The 18323-nt window shown below is 36.5% G+C and overlaps 1 protein-coding gene and 1 long non-coding RNA gene across 4 annotated transcripts in view; both read left to right on the plus strand.

The window, feature by feature from the left end:
* The window catches only part of LOC138334748 (G2/M phase-specific E3 ubiquitin-protein ligase-like), a 206865-nt gene that overhangs the window by 138268 nt on the left and 50274 nt on the right, over positions 1 to 18323 (plus strand). The gene's annotated exons all lie outside the window — the stretch shown is intronic.
* The window catches only part of LOC138334745 (uncharacterized), a 40342-nt gene that overhangs the window by 6199 nt on the left and 15820 nt on the right, over positions 1 to 18323 (plus strand). For both annotated transcript variants that reach the window (XR_011210150.1, XR_011210151.1), the window contains exons 3-6: positions 10517 to 10733; positions 12035 to 12197; positions 12776 to 12898; positions 16890 to 17050. This is a non-coding gene — a long non-coding RNA (uncharacterized lncRNA). The remainder of the gene's footprint in view (positions 1 to 10516; positions 10734 to 12034; positions 12198 to 12775; positions 12899 to 16889; positions 17051 to 18323) is intronic.

An 18323-nucleotide genomic window follows, 5' to 3' on the forward strand; every position in this document is an offset into this window, starting at 1 on the left:
AGATGGCCGCTAGCCTACTTCCTGTTTTCAGGTTTCAGTCTCTGATCTCAAGGAAAATTGGTCTATAGGGGTTTTAATTGATTCAGAAGGGGGAACTTTAGGTGAGGACAATCATATTTTACTAGTGGGCGACACCTGAAGGAATGTCGCAGATGAAATGAAGAGAATTGCGAACGGGATTTAACTCTAGCTTAGAGAGCGATTTCACTAGCTCAGGAAATAATATCCCACAGTTTAAAGTCATTTTACGATTTAAGTCTATTTGACCCTTGTGACTGTGACCTTGAATGAAAGTCAAGGTCCTTCATTTGATCAGACTTGGTAGTAATGCCATAACTACAGATCTTTCCAATGTTAGTCTACATACAAAGTTTCATTAAGATCGGTTAATATTTACTGAAGATATCGCATTCACAAAGTCTAATATTAATTATTAGTGCAAAGGGCGATAACTCCGTAAATTACAGTCAAATCATGCTGATTTTCGAACTCGTCTGAGATCTTTCTAATGTTAGTCTACATACAAAGTTTCATTAAGCTCCGTTCATATTTACTCAAGTTACTGTGTTCACAAGTTCCAATAATAATTATTAGTGCAAAGGGCAATAACTCCGTAAATTACAGTCACACGACGGACGGCGACGGACAAAAGACTATCGCAATAGGTCACCATAACCTACAGATGACCTAATAAAAATGTATAGTAATTAAGCTTCTCCAATGAAATAAAGCAAAATAACAATGATTACATAGTATTTAACCTTGACATATGATTTTAATTCATAATCACAGACACTTGAAAGTGACAATTCTGAATATGCATTAAATGTTACTTTATATTGGAATAAACCAGTTCTTCTGAAAGGTGAAGTACGTTGTAATTGGTATCACTGTGATCTGCCTACAGACATGTACTGTGGAGTGTTCCGTGTTTGTAGTGTAAAGAAATAAAGAATATAGGCTGGACATTAATTAATCAAACAAACAAGCTCGCCAGCCGAACTTGAACCCAACCACATCAGTGGAGAAATGTTCAGAACTACTCAAATCACTTTTACCTTTTAAGATGCATTATTTTGTCTTAAAAGTAGCTTTCCCAAATAAAAGTAGCACCAAAATGGCTATCAAATGATTTTATGTATCCCTTGTGAAAAATCTGCCTTGGTATGCAAAATTATTTTTTCATTATTTCTATTCATTTATGGCCCCTGGGGACAATCCGACATGCATTGTTTATTATACCGAAAATCCGCTAATCTATTTAATTAATAATATTACTTAAATCTGTGGTGATCGAGTAAATATTTCCGTGTTAAGTATATAAGCTTTGTCTGTCATCGTTGTGCAATTGGAAGGGGAGATAACTCTGTGTGAAAGATGAACGGTAACTATTGGGACATGCACCTCATGTCTTATTTCTTAGCCATGTGATATATTTCAACTAATCACAGACACTGATATTTAGCATTACTTGGAGACACTCTTCTATAGCTCAAAAATGACTAAAATAGAAAATTACCTCCCTGTATTCAGTCCCACTGTAGTTTCTGTAATAATAAATATGGAACAGCTTACCAGGTAATACTTTAATAAAGGTACAATTCAGCCTAAGAGTACATTAAAATTTGCACATATATCAGAAACAAACCAGTTCTAATATAAAGATATTAGATTGGTTGGTTTTACTGTGATATGCCAGAAAAGCCCAATGTAGTGAAATGTATGTGAAATGTTCAAACTCGCTTACTGTCCGCCATTACACATTTTATACATAACTCAAAACAGGAAAGGATGTTGACTGTTTATTGATGGATTGAATGGTTATCAGAAACCATAAAACAAATCTTTGGCGTAACAGGGGCTACTCACTCACAACTAACAATATACAAAAAACTGCTTGACTCTGTAGGAAAAGAGAAGCAGAACGACATACAAGAACTGCTTGACTCAGTAGGAAAGAGAAGCAGACAAGCCTTAAGAATTTAGTAGCTGGTGGCTAAATTTCGGAGCAAACTTGACTTCTGTAAGTTGCTGAGAAGACCCTTGACTCTGAATCGAAGCGAATCATGAGAAGCGACTTGACTCAACATGAAGAAGTTTGACCAGGACAAACTTGACTCCCAAAAGCAGCTAAAGAAAGCCCTTGACTCTGAGTTAAAATGACAGTCACTCATGAGAAGCGCTTTGACTTGTGCAGGAGAAGTTTAACCTCTTATAAAGCTACATATATATATACAAAACAAACTAAAATTTGTTTTTCAGTATAAATCATATAAACAAGTATATATAAGAAAATAAAAATTTTATTGGGGGAAAATTCCCCGAGAATTTAAAGCCTTAAGCCTAGTAATGAGTGTACCTAATTAGTAAGTGAGTAGCCCAATCAAACTGAAAAGAACAATTATAGTAATTAACACAAGATTAAAGCAACATATATACAGATTAAAGTAAGACAAACAAAATAATATACTAGAACAAATATAAACAACAGGTGTAGCTGGGTACGGCGGGTGGGTACGACGATAGATCAGACTGACCACAAGAGCTGGAGGCAAAAATCTGAATGACGTCATCCAATACTCACATCCCCCTCTAGAGCCTAATGCTGATTGGTCAACATAAATACTCTAGACTCATTAGCATATAAATAAATCAAAACAAAAACCTGATCGCTCTTCATACCGAACGTACAAAAACTAAATATAAAAAGAAATACATGCATTGATACATGCACACAAACTTAAAAGATTATATATTGTAGATGACAGAGCTAAACAAACGTTATGTATAAAACGTTATGTATAAACCAAAATTTAATCATACACATTAAATTATCATATAGTGGTCCGATGTCTTGTATGCTGAGCACTGGCCCGGCCTTGCCAGTGCAGTAAAATATTTTTGGTCCAGACTACCCAAATCGCTCGATTTTCAGTAGTGTATTTACTTTATTAGATGCATGTTCTTGTTTAAAAATATTTTCATCAACACATAACGTGCATGACTTTGGCTCGGGTATGGGTACAGCGTACATGTTGTACCTGCTTAATCGTATTGATCAACGATTTGGAATTGCAATCAAAATACTTAACAATGTCGTAGAATTTGTCGATATTCTTGTTATATGTTTAATAAGGAATGTAGAACAACACATTTATGTCATAGTGGTTATGTAACAAAATTAGCCTCACTGAATTGTTCATTTCAGAATTTGGTAATTGAAAGCACACCCTTTCAAAGTCAGTTTTCAGTAGTAATAGAGAAATTCATTGTTTTTAATTTCATAATTGAATCAATCTACTTATACCATCTTTTCCTATTAGGGCCAACTTTAGATTGCTTTTACAATACTGATCCATGAAGAATGTTTTTTTTAGCTCACCTGGTCCAAAGGACCAAGGTGAGCTTATGCCATACCGTGGCGTCCGGCGTCCGGCGTCCGCCGTCCGGCGTCCGTCCGTCCGTCCGTCAACAATCGACTTCTTCTCCATAACCGCTGGTCGGATTTCAACCAAATTTGACTGGTAGCATCCTTATGGGCTACTTACTGAAAATTGTACAAATGATGGGGCTGACCCCCCGGGGGCCTGAGGGGTGGGGTTGCCCCCCGGGGCTGACCCCCCGGGGGCCTGAGGGGTGGGGCCAAAAGGGGTCAATTTGGCTATTTCCATATAAACGACTTCTTCTCTGAAACCAAGCATGGGAAAGCACCCATAATGCAACGGTAGCATCCTTATAGGGTGGGGATTCAAAATTGTACAAATGATGGGGCTGACCCCCCCGGGGCCTGAGGGGCGGGGTCAAATGGGGTCAATTTGGCTATTTCCATATAAACGACTTCTTCTCTGAAACTAAGCATGAGATAGCACTCATAATGCAATGGTAGCATCCTTATAGGGTGGGGATTCAAAATTGTACAAATGATGGGGCTGACCCCCCCGGGGCCTGAGGGGCGGGGTCAAATGGGGTCAATTTGGCTATTTCCATATAAACGACTTCTTCTCTGAAACTAAGCATGAGATAGCACTCATAATGCAATGGTAGTATCGTTATAGGGTGGGGATTCAAAATTGTACAAATTATGTGGCTGACCCCCCCGGGGCCTGAGGGGCGGGGTCAAAAGGGGTCAATTTGGCTTTTTCCATATAAACGACTTCTTCTCTGAAACCAAGCATGGGATAGCACCCATAATGCAATGGTAGCATCCTTATAGGGTGGGGATTCAAAATTGTACAAATGATGGGGCTGACCCCCCGGGGGCCTGAGGGGCGGGGTCAAAAGGGGCCAATTTGGCTATTTCCATATAAACGACTTCTTCTCTGAAACTAAGCATGGTATAGCACCCATAATTCAATGGTAGCATCTTTATAGGGTGGGGATTCAAAATTGTGCAAATGATGGGGCTGACCCCCAGGGGGCCTGAGGGGCGGGGTCAAAAGTGGCCAATTTGGCTATTTCCATATAAACGACTTTTTCTCTGAAACTAAGCACGGTATAGCACCCATAATACAATGGTAGTATCCTTATAGTGTGGGGATTCAAAATTGTGCAAATGATAGGGCTGACCCAGGGGGGCCTGAGGGGCGGGGTCAAAAGTGGTCAATTTCCATATAAATGACTTTTTCTCTGCAACTTAACATGGGATTACGCTCATAATGCAATGGTTACATCCTTATAGGGTTTGGATTCAAAATTTTGCAAATGATGTGGCTGACCCCCCCGGGGGCCTGAAGGGTGGGGTCAAAAGGTGTCAATTTAGCTATTTCCATATAAACGACTTCTTCTCTGCAACTAAGAATGGAAGAGCACTTATAATGCAATGGTAGCATCCTTATAGGGTTGGGATTTGAAATTGTATAAATGATAGGGCTGACCCCTGGGGCCTTAGACGGCAATAGATGCGAGGTCAAAAGGTCAATTAGGCTACTATTTTCATATAAATTACTTTGTCTCTGAACCTATGTATTGGATTAGCATATTTGTATGGTATCAATAGCATCATTGTATAGTTGTGATTCAAAATTAAACTTTGGGAGTCAATTTTGCTTATTTTTCTAATTGTCAGAGTCTTGTGATAATTACTAACAAAAAACCAGGTGAGCGATACAGGCCCTCTGGGCCTCTTGTTTGCAGTGTTACAGCACTGTAAGTATAAGGCCAAAGTGGCCGACATATTACCACAAGCCCTCCACCTCTGGGATGCGAGTTTAAATCCCATGTGGGGCAGTTGCAAGGTACTGACCACTGGTTGGTGGCTTTTCTCAGAGTACTCCGGCTTTCCTCCACCAACAAACCTGACATTTCCTTACATGGCCCTGCATGGCTGTTAATATGGCATTAAACTCATAAAACTAAAACCATAAATACTCAATGACATCACCAATATCAGCACAAATCCTACTGACACTGTTGTTCTGCAATAGATAAAATGATTCTCAATCTAATAATAATCACATGATATGAAAGATTTGGAAATGTCATGTATATGACATCACAAATTTTGTATAATTACTGGAAATATGTATTTTTATGAATAATTATGTAAAAGTTGCCGCTAACCCCATTTTATCAAATAAAGTTTTTCCTCAAAAAAAAAAAAAAGAAAAAGAAATTGGTAACAGTCGACAATATCATCCTGGCCGAACACTCAATCTCTTACAAATACATACATTTTAGTAAACAAGAAAAGTTAAATAATGTTTTTACAAGAATATCAAAATAACACTATAGTATTCAAACAAAAACAATAATTTTAGCTGAATCATTTAACATTAACCTTGATTACATACCATGAAAATGTGAAAATAAGCCAATTACCTCCCCTTACCCATCCCTGGTTAAAATCTTGGTTTTGACCAACCTGAACAACATCGGGCATTACACATACAACCTGAACGACATCGGGCATTACACATACAATGTAATACATGTGATTTATCTCCCATGGTTGCTCCGGTTGGGTTAGGACAAGATTTGGTCAATTTATAGAATATCAAAGGCACATGTCAGACTTAGAAATCTAAACATATTCATTCAACTGTTAAACATACCTGTACAAAAGTATATATAATTCATCTGCACAACATATGCAATTGCATTATGATATTCAGATAGTATCCCTCCATTTCCTGTGCTCTGCCAAATATCATGACTTTTGACCCAAAATTGCAGAAAATTGTACATAATACATTTCAAAGAATCCTTCAAAAATATTCAGTCTGTGAAGGAATATGTATCTGTTTGTATTTTCTATGGAATTTGTCAGCATGGGGAGATAACTCCATATTGCAGGAAATTTTGAGCACCAGCCATCCCATAAACTTACAAACCTGGTGTTATGTGTTTTGTTATGTAAGTTGTTGTGCATTAAACACATAATGTTTCTTTAAATTAGATAAAAAAAACCACAATGAACAGAAAAGGATGGATGTATAGAGCATCGGGTAATGGGTATGTCCACACCATTGGTCTTTTAATCCATTTAGGGATTTGTCAGACATAATAATGGAGAAATGGAGAAAGCCTAAATGAAAAAGGTGTAAAAAAAACATATCTATGTAATAAACACTCTCAAAGAAAATAAAATGTCCTTCGGTAGTTAATTGTGTTTATTGATCATTTGATCATAAATAAATTGAATTTGTGTTTTTAGTGTTGGGTTTTTTCATGTGTTTGGGGGGGGGGGGGGTACTGGGGGGTACTGTGTCTGTATACATCACTTATAGCTTGAAAAATTTTGTTTAACTTAGTATTATAACTGTTTGCCATGTATTAAAATTCAAACATATAACATGTGTACATTGTACATGTACCGAAATACATGTGTGTATATATATATATGTAGATGTAAATGTAGATCTACAATAATATCTTATCTTTGTTGAGGTTTTATTCTAAGTTTACAAAATGTCAAGTACTGTAAACCAACTTTTTTCTCCCCAGTACTGTACATGTATGTTTTCCATTTTAAAAATTACGACGCATACCGGTACATTTTGTATGTGCCAGGTTCAGATCGCGGAGAAAACCCGGAGTACCAGGAGAAAAACCACAAAAAAAATAAAAAAAAATAGTACCTAGTAACTGCCCCCACATGGGATTCAAACTCACTATCCGACCCAGAGATATATACTTCTTTCACATTTACTTTTTTTAATACATCATTACATATAATCCTTGTACACATCTGTAGACAGTGGCGTCGCAAACAGGAAATTAAGGAGTACGCGCCGAAGGCGAGTATTTCTGAATATTTTGAAAGTTCGGGGGTTTCCCCAGGGAAAAATATATAGAATGGCCGAGATGAGTTTTACAATGTATTTTAATGATTTTGTGAGCGCTGAAGGCACAATATTTTGGTGTTTGGGGGTCTTCCTGGAAAAAAAAATTACGATTTAGAATGGCTGAGATGAGTTTTACGATATATTTTGATGATTTTAAAGCGTTCTTACATGGTCATTTTTCTATTTAAAGTTACCTGCATCTAGAAATGATAATTGTGAATGTTGTCATATCATCATGCAACCCTGCTCGATCTGAACATACTGGCTTCACACCATCGGTTCATTGTTGTGTAACTCAAAATAATAATGAATTAATTGTCTTGTCTTACATAGATAATTTATCTCTGCTAAGACGTATAAACAAATTAATCTTTTAAAAGACATTTTTTTTAAATAGAAGAATTCATTGATGGACATTTTGAGTCTAGTTCATGTGTATTGAATTTTTATTATTAAAGGTTTGAAGATTACATGCTTTAACGTTTTAGGAAATGCAAAGCACAGCAGAAAATTTTCTAAAATGTAAAATGAAGAACAAAAAATTTGCAGGACGACCCCTTTTTTCTTTCAAATGTGCATTTTTAGAACATTTCAGTTGGGGAAAATGGGCGGGCAAAAAGACAGGCCCCCCCCCCCCCCCCCCCCCCCCACCTGGGGAACGGGGCAAGGAAGGGGGTTGGCAGACCTGTTCTATGTTTCTATGCTCTATTAACACACATACATACGTTACGGCCTAATTGTCAAAGCCATGTCTGTTGTTTTCCACATCAGTTACTTAATTGTTTTATGTCAATATTTACAAAAATGTTGTCAAGGAAATCAAATGTCCTAACACTGTCAATAACATTAATTCATTTTAATTCAATTCTATTAGATTTATGAATGCAGTCTTCAAATTATAAATCTCAGCACTAACCCAACTCAAATCCTTAAGAGAATAGTCAGGGCCTAAGTAAAAATTTGGATTACTCTTTAATTTTGTTTATATGTAAGAATGGCGAAATCAGGCATGGATTCAACGTGTCAACCGAGATAATCATACAACCTCACACAGACGTCATTATTATCTGCGATGTACAAAACATATAACATGGCTGAAGAGGTTGACGATCAGTGTGATATTTACATGAATGCAAATTTTCATAACGCTGGTCAAGCTGATGATTCCTGCCGGCATCCTAATTATATATATATAATTACTGCGCAGTTGTTGACTATACACAACACAGCAAAATTGTAAAATTAATCTTCATTGTTAACATTATTGACCCCCCTCCCCCCACCAGTCTGTACAATAACTTAAGCAATTATTATGTGTCATGTAAAACTGCGGTGCATACAAATGCTTCTGATAATGTTGATGTTGATCATATATCCATTGTCAAACTAACTGGTACATTTTTTCAAGATTTGTCTGGCTTGTTTTCTTTAGTTGTAAAATATTCGGTTTACTGTTTAGTGCTATCCCTTGCCACTGTCACATTGTGTCACTTTCCTTCTGATCTAATCATGGTTTAGGCCTAAACACCATGCTTGGTGCTATTTTCAGACAGCAGACGTAAACTGGTAATGACCAAACAGGTGTCATCGTATCATGATATATATAGCATCCATGTGCAGAGGTTTCGGCACCGAGTAGTTTCGCTACTTCAAAATAAAGTCGGTACCTTCTGAAAGTCGTTTCGGCATTTGCACTTTAGGGTACCGAAACGACTTCAGCAAGTACCGAAACGACTTTGTAGCGAAACGACATGTAAACAACGTTACGGTACGTTACATTGTACAAAGTACCGAAACGATTAATTTATGGTTTAACTACTAGCAATTTAATCATATTTATCAAACAATACAGATATATTACGAGATACATATATTCAAACGGCATCTGACTCAAAGGCAGCATAATTGTCAGTTTATGTGTTGTTAATCCATGATTTAGAACGCATGCATGGTTCTGTTGTCAGGCACTCGCGATGATGATAATGAAAAGCCAGACTAAGTAGATTTAGGCCTACGAAAACAATAAAAAAAAATATCGGATAATATGAATATCCACCGATAATGATATTGGTGTCTATAACAAGTAATACGCATCTACTTACCTGATATTGCCGGTTATAACTTGAACACCAAGGCTGCTTCAACGTTTTTACTCAACCGGATACAAACATTACACATTCCTCATAGGGGGCACACTAGGGTGCGGTATGATTTTGTGTGATCGAGACACTGCAGCCAGATCCATTTCACTGTTGCACATTTTGGACGCATTTTGTAAAAAAAAATGTGATGATCAGTGCATAAATTATTTACGCATTTTATGATTTTTAGTTAGTTCTACAGAACATTTCATAAATATCACTCATTTTTAAATGGTACATTTGCCGGTCCAATCGTTCAGAATAGCTCCGAAGGAAGGCGAATGGGACCCCGAAATATTGGGTCTGTTGTGGAAATTTACCGAGAAGCTGCGAAATACCACCATTATTCAAGGCTGTATTGTGGTCGTTGTATGTAACATTTCCAAAAATCAGAAATACCATTTTGTTCAGAATTACAAGGACTATTTCTATGTAGAGTCTCAGATTGTTAAGTTTAGTAATTATTTCACTAGGACGAATTAAACAGAAACCAGTGGTCAAAATGCCGATTTTTGCCTGTTTGACCTAAAAATATCACCTTTAATGAATTTTCGTAGCTGACACGATTAATTCAATAGATATATCACGCTGAGATTAAATTACATTCAAAATTTCAGCAAAATATATCGGTTAGTTTCCTTATTACCCAAATCGCGAAAAATAAGCGGGTTGATAGGTTTATTTAGCCGTGTTAACATTTCGTTCTAGAACGAAAACTCTGTTATAACAGAGTTTTCGTTCTATCTCTTCATTTCATATATATCATATTGTAATCTATATTATGTGTGTATAGTTTACATGTGCATAAATCTCAGTCATTTCAAGGCTTTAATATGATCAATTAGATTACACCAATAATTCTTATCATGTAATTATGCATATCAAATTATGCGTATCTTATACATTTCACATCAAGTCTGTATCATCCATATATATAAGACTGGATTATTTAGGGTTATGTTTATTACATAAAGGCTTAGGCCTGTAGTTGCTAGTTTTCTCTTATTTCCAGTTAAAGCCAATGGAATTGATCGAAGAGCAAGAACAAAAGCTTATATTACATAGGTAACTGTTTCATATTTATATTTTCAGTGTCAAAGGTCCACATTTCACTTGTGGTGACAGAATTGCCGCCGTCATGGAAACTGTGAAAAGCGTGAAGAAACGAGGAAGAAGCTGGCACAGTGTGGAGTACGCTGGAGCATTATTACAGTGCACAGGCAAAGTAACTCTGGCACAGGATGCTTAGTACTTTTCCTGGCAATTCCTCTGCGACAAGTAGAGCGATGGCCACCCAACTATTAATTGTGTAAGCCTCTGGATATATACACATACACACATAGTATATAAATAAACACTTGCTGAAAGAATAAATGCTAAAAGATCTCTGCATCTGTATCAGGGTATTTGTCATATTCACCAATGCATCTCAAAGAATGAAAAGCATTTGCAAGTTTACAGTGACATATTCATGTGCCATGAGTACAGAAAGAATAAATGTATGGATGACCTTTTGTGAGATTAATTTCGTCCACAACTTACATTTTGGTTTCCTTTTAAACCTAGCGTCCCATTTGTTACATTTTTAGCCCACCATCATCATTCAAATTGCCTTTCGTCCGGGGATCCGTGGTCCGTCGTCCTTTCGTCCGTCCGTTAACAATTCTTGTTACTGCTATTTCTCAGAAAGTACTGAAGGGATCTGTCTCAAATTTCATATGTATGTTTCTCTAGGGCCCTCGTTGTGCATAATGCATTTTGGAAATGATCGGTCAACATGATGGCTGCCAGGCAACCATCTTGGATTTTGATTGTGAAAGTTTGTTACCGCTATTTCTCAGAAAGTACTGAAGGGATATGTCTCTAAATTTTCATGTAGGTTCCCCTATGGCCCTAGATGTGCATATTACATTTTGGGAACGTTCAGTTACCAAGATGGCCAACTGGCCGCCATCTTGGATTTTGGTAGTTAAAGTTTTGTTACTGCTATTTCTCAAAAAGTACTGAAGGAATCTGTCTCAAATTTCATATGTTGGTTCTCCAAGGGCCCTAGTTGCATTGTGAATATTGCATTTTTGGACCTATACGTGAACAAGATGTCCGACAGACCGCCATCTTGAATTTCGGTAGTTGAAGTTTGCTACCACTATTTCTCAGAAAGCACTGAAGGGATCTGTCTAAAATTTCATGTGCAGGTTCCCCTAAGGCCTTAGTTGTGCATATTGCATTTTGGGACTGATCGATGAACAAGATGGCCGATAGGCCGTCATCTTGAATTTTGATAATTGAAGTATGTGACCGCTATTTCTTAAAAGTACTGAAGGGATCTGTCTCAAATTTCACATGCAGGTTCCCCTAGGGCCCTCGCTGTGCATATTTGTATTGTTACCAATATGAAAGTGGTTAATTAATAAACCTATAGATATACATTTTGGAATATTCACAGTATTAATTAAAATTAGGTCAATAAAAACCTGATTTGTATGTTAAGGCCCATGGTTCTCTTTTTATTTTGTGACTAATATGAAAAGGGTTATTTATAATTTTGAGTTTGACAATGAAATTCAAAAACCTTATTGCACAATGTGTATTTTTTCCTTGTTATTTCAGTCAGCCTCTTTGAAGACAACGAGGAAGTCTCCCAGATACCCATATTATATCACATGTCAACACTCAGCTGATATTTCTAAACTTTTTGCTTGGATCTCCAGAAATGACAAACCAGACTCTTTGAGGGATCTGAAGAACAGCTTTTAAGAAATCATGTGATCAGGTAATAAAGTCTAATCATTATTCTCACATTTGGGATAAGTAACTTCCCACATCACCCATGTTCTGCATATTGCATTTTGGAACCAGTAAGTCAACAAGGGATCTGTCTCAAATTTCACATGCAGGTTCCCCTAGGGTCCTCGCTGTGCATATTTGTATTGTTACCAATATGAAAGTGGTTAATTAATAAACCTATAGATATACATTTTGGAATATTCACAGTATTAATTAAAATTAGGTCAATAAAAAATGTACAACATTAGGTTTGGTCACACAGTAAAACATGTAATGAACACACTTATAGCAAATTCATTGTTGTCTGTAATAGAATAGCGAACTATGCTTATAATTACAACAGAAATATTTAATTGGTCCATAGAAGTTCCTTATATCCGTGATTTACTGAATTTTGCTTTGTAGAACCTTGTAATTATTATAACAGAGTTAGCCTTACTAAATTGTCCATTTATTTTTATTTAATCAAACTTAAAATCTATGTGTTGGAGGCAGTTCTATTTCTTCGAATTCTCCTTTATATATGGATTGAACATGAGCACTTGTTTAATTCTTTACTTACAGGACTTACCCACTGTCTGCAATAATATATTTTTAGACAACAATGTATGCACATGGAGTTCTGGACGATGGATGGATAGTTTCTGGCCTATCTTCGTCACATGAACAAATTAAAGTGAAGGCAGGGTATGTTAATTTATTATATTAATTTATTTTAACATGACTGAAGGGCACATCAGTTATTTCATTGTTCATCTCTGTACACATACCAATACAGGTTCTTTCTTAAGTACCCAAGGCTAGTAGTAGATTTAGTTATAGTGTACATATATCAAGTTCACAGCCAGACATCATTTGGTTCACATGTTATAAAGGAAAATCATACAGCAAGTCTACAAATTGTGAACATGACATCTTGTAATCAGTTATGTAGATATCATTAAATCATGATCAATATGCTTGTTTTGTACATAACTAATACATGTGCATATATATATATACACATAAAATAATTGGAAATCTATACAAAATGTATTGGAAATTGCCCAATTGATTGTCAGACAGTGCTCCACTAGGGCACATAGGCACCATTTTGTATCTGACCAAAACGTATATTAAGCCGGTTACTATTTCATTCTAGTAGTGTAGCAGACCACCGTTAAGCTCAGGGTTTGATCCCAACTGGCATTGTGGTGCTGTAGAACACTCAAATTGGATGTAAGAAGAGAGAGATAACCTGGATTGGTGTGTGTTTTAGGGTGAACACATTTCAAAGGGGAAATTGTTAAGTAGTGTAACACGTTTTAAATGTAAATAGGCGTGTAGAGATACAGGTTAGAGTTGCTTTTTAGCTTTTCACTAGGAGGAAATTTCCTTTAGCTCAGTCAGTAGAGAAACAACCAGTACGCCTGGCAGAGGTCACAAGTTTGATTCCTACTGAGGCACACTATGCTCTATAGGCCTAAGCTAGTTACTGGTCAAGCTACTGACTCTGAGGGGAGGATCTTCTTAATGCAAATTAAAGTTAAAATATGTCCATATCACTGTGTACAGCATTTACAAATATACAGAACAGTGTTTAGTCAGATAAGTGAAGTTCATTACCATATATTTACATTTTCACTGCAGTCCCACTATGTAACCTTACCAAACGCAGTTGGCAGTCATATAGACAATGAACTTCAAGCGCTAATCATGACGTCATTATCATTGTGACGTCACAATTGCCGTGCCAGCGATCATGGAAGGCGGCAGTTCAAATGGCTGTTCCATCCATGACAATAACCAATGATTATTTCATTAAAGATGCAAAATTCCTTGGGATTTCATCATAAAATTGTAACCAAATGTACATATAAGCATTTAACGTCTTTCAGTTGGCGTTCATAGCCAATATGAATGGAAACTGGCCAAAGGCAAATTCAACATGAAGCGCTAGATGTTCAATGCTTAAGTGACTTTTAGCTCATTCACCACTGAAGACACATTTGAATGCTTTGAATTCAAAATCTGAAACAGTTCGTGAACTTTCAGGATTGTTTGAGTATCGGACTGTATTCAGTTGGCTATTATGGGAGTATGAAAATGTCAAGAGATTTTGCATCTATAATGAATAAATATTTCTCCCATGCATAAATCACAAGGATATCCCATGGTTGATTGGAAGAAGATAACTAGACAATTACGTGACGTCATCAATGCATGCGATGTGCATTGTCGATGATGTCATATATTTTGATACCTAAAAGACATTCCTGTTAAAATGGCGTAATGAAAAAGCTAGTAAGCCATGAAAATTTCATATTTTATTAGGTCATCTGACCCAAAGGGTCAGGATGACCTATAGTCATCGTGATTCGTCCGTCGTCCGCCGTCTGTCGTGCGTAAACTTTTTCCTTTAAAACCCTACTCCTCCTTAACTGCTAAGCGGATTTCAACCAAATTTTGTTTGAAACATCATTGGCCAAGGACAATAATATTTTATTTAAATGAGCCCAGTCCAACCCCTAGGGGCTGAGGGGTGGGGCCCCAAAAGGGCAAATTTTCTTAATTTTGGCTTTAAAAACCTACTCCTCCTTCATCCTTCGATGGATTTCATCAATATTTGGTTTAAAACATCTTTGTGGACGGACAATCATATTTTATATAAATGAGCTTGGTCCGACCCCCTAGGGGCTTAGGGTTGGGGCCCCAAAAGGGCAAATTTTCTTCTTAATTTTAGCTTTAAGATCCTACTCCTCCTCCATCCTTGGATGGATTTCATCCATATTTGGTGTGAAACATCATTGGGGACGGACAATCACATTTCATATAAATGAGCCTGGTCCGACCCCTAGTGGCTGACAGGTGGGGCCCCAAAAGGGCAGATTTTCTTCATTTTAGCTTTAAAATCCTATTCCTCCTTCATCCTTGGATGAATTTTATCCATATTTGGTGTGAAACATCATTTGGGAAACAAAATTCTATTTTGTATAAATGAGTCTGAACCGACCCCTAGGGGCTGAGGGGTGGGGCCCCAAAAGGGCAAATTTTCTTAATTTTAGCTGGCCCACTTCCTGTTTTCCGGGTTTCGGTCTCCGATCTCAATGAAAATTGGTCTATAGGGGTTTTAATTGATGCCGAACAACATGCAAACATTTTCGTAAAGATTTTGGTATTCTAAGATGGCCGCTGGCCCACTCCCTGTTTTAAGGTTTCAGTCTCCGATCTCTTACGAAAATTGGTCTATAGGGGTTTTAATTGATGCCGAACAACATGCAAACATTTTTATCAAGATTTTGGTATTCCAAGATGGCCGCTGGCCCACTTCCTGTTTTCAGTCTCCGATCCCAATGAAAATTGGTCTATAGTGGTTTTAATTGATTCAGAAGGGGGAACTTTAGGTGAGGACAATCATATTTTATAAAGGACCAAGCTAAGACCCATGGAGATAGTATGGCAGATGTCCAAAATGGGAGCTTTACTGAAATTTGGCTTTAAAATCTTACTCCTCCTTATATTAATCCTTGAATGGGTAACAACCATAAATGGATGAAGGGCTACAAGTTTGTTCAACAAATGACATTAACCTATTTCAGAAACTTACATATTCAACTAATGAGTTCCTTGTATTGTTTATATTAATCGTTAACCATTACTTTGTACTGTGACTTTGTTGTTTTGTGCCATGAGTCAGATGACCGTTAAGGCCCATGGGCCTCTTGTCTACTTAGTATGGGAGAAAAAGAATCAAACATGGATCTGTCAAGTGGTCAAAGATATTGCAACCCTTGCAATTGGTAGGCCTGAGTCGACAATCACTTTTGTTTGTGGTCATCCGTCGTGTGTCTGTAAACAATTTACAGTTTCGACTTCTCCTCCAAAGGTACTGAGGCAAAATCACTAAACTTCACTAAAACCTTCTATAAAGAAAAAGCCAATCGATATTTTGAATTACTGTAGTTGGTTCAAACCCCCATGGAGCTGTGAGATGGGCCAAAGGGGATAAAATTGACTAAACTTTCAAAACTCTTCTTATGAACTCACAGATGTGATGAAATTCAATACTGTTTAAAATTTGACTGGTCTATAAGCTAAGGTACTTTACAAAAAATGTGGATTTTATGGTCCTGGGATCTCTCAACTATTTTATTCTCTGTGGATATTATTTATTATAATAGGGAAAGCATATCAATATGCATGATTTGTTCAATTTCCATAGGAAATATGTCGAACATGGTAAAATGAAATTTAACATATAGTCAAACTGGACCAAAATAACCCCAGGGGATTAATGGGCGAACAAAAAATGACAAAATGACTTAAATAACAAGAATCACCTCAACTCACAGATGTGATGGAAAGTACTCTTCATAGTGTGAGAAGTCAAGTCAATGCAACCAGTTATAGTGGTTCTCTAGATAATAAAATTTTTCATTTTTCTCTTTATTATTTTACAAAACGATATTGTGCTCATATTAGTCCTCAATCACATCAAATGAGGCTGATTGGTGCATGGAGCCAAATAGTCTAAGCATATCTATGTGACTTTCTGTATCAAACCTGATTTGTATGTTAAGGCCCATGGTTCTCTTTTTATTTTGTGACTAATATGAAAAGGGTTATTTATAATTTTGAGTTTGACAATGCAATTCAAAAACCTTATTGCACAATGTGTATTTTTTCCTTGTTATTTCAGTCAGCCTCTTTGAAGACAACGAGGAAGTCTCCCAGATACCCATATTATATCACATGTCAACACTGCTGATATTTCTAAACTTTTTGCTTGGATCTCCAGAAATGCCAAACCAGACTCTTTGAGGGATCTGAAGAACAGCTTTTAAGAAATTATGTGATCAGGTAATAAAGTCTAATCATTATTCTCACATTTGGGATAAGTAACTTCCCACATCTTCCATATTCTGCATATTGCATTTTGGAACCAGAAAGTCAACAAGAGGCAGCCAACTTAGAAATTTGTTATTGCTACTTCTCAGAAAGTATTGAAAGGATCTGTCTCAAATTTCATATGTATGCTTCCTTTGGGGCCCTACTTGTGTATATTGCATTTTGGCACAGATTAGTCAACAAGATGGCTGATAAGGAGTCATTTTGGATTACAATATTTTAAGAAGGTTTCCGCTATTTGTCTGAAAGTACTAAAGTTTCAAATTTCATGTGTAGTATCCTAGATGTGCATATTGCGTTTTGGACTGATCTTTCTACAAGATGTCCAACAGTAGCTATCATGGATTTTGACAATTGAAGTTTGTTGTTAATATTTCTGGAAAAATTACTGAAAGTTTCTCTCTGAAATTTCATATATTGATTCTCTTGGTCCCTAGAGCTCTTCCAATACAGGGGTTTCAAGATCCCAAAATGAGGTGGGTAAAGTACAATTTACCATCGATTAGTCCTACCTTCTGGTGATTATGACGTCACGAAACTCACATCAAATGATATCGTAATAATCACCTGATGTTGGGATTAATCGACGGTAAATTGTACTTTACCAATGTGAGGAGAAAGAGTGGGGCCCTTTGGGAAATTAGAGGTAAATCTTTGAATTCCTTCAGAAAAGAAACAATGATCCTGTATTCAGAACATTACTTGGCCTTAGAAATTAAACCAGGTGAGTGATACAGACACTTTGGGCCTCTTGTTTGTCTATGACTTCATAAGCCCAAAAGATACGTATACTGAGAATAATCCTTAAGTACCTGGAAGCTGTTAAAGATACAAAAACAACAAGCAAACATACTAATATATACAAAAGGAGAATTAAAGATTCTTCACCTCCAACGCATGGTAATTTTAATTTCTCAAAAACAGGATCAGATTCATTAGTATATATTATCTTTCAGTAACACAAGTTACTTACTTTACACTTTTACCATCATTGAAATGTTTGAGCTTTATATTATTTCAGAATAAAAAAAAATTGCAATATAGAGGTTCCCCAACACGTGACTGTTGTTTATCAAACTCGAGTTATTTAATTTTAAAATTTTGAAAAGACAGAAGCTTTAGCGAGTGTCTTTTACAAATTTGAAAATTGACTAACGAGAGTTTAGATAAACATGATAAACAACAGTCACCTGTTGGGGAACATATTTATCCCATAACTTTAACT

This window comes from Argopecten irradians, chromosome 11 (genome assembly GCF_041381155.1).
Source record: "Argopecten irradians isolate NY chromosome 11, Ai_NY, whole genome shotgun sequence".
Classification (NCBI taxonomy): domain Eukaryota; kingdom Metazoa; phylum Mollusca; class Bivalvia; order Pectinida; family Pectinidae; genus Argopecten; species Argopecten irradians.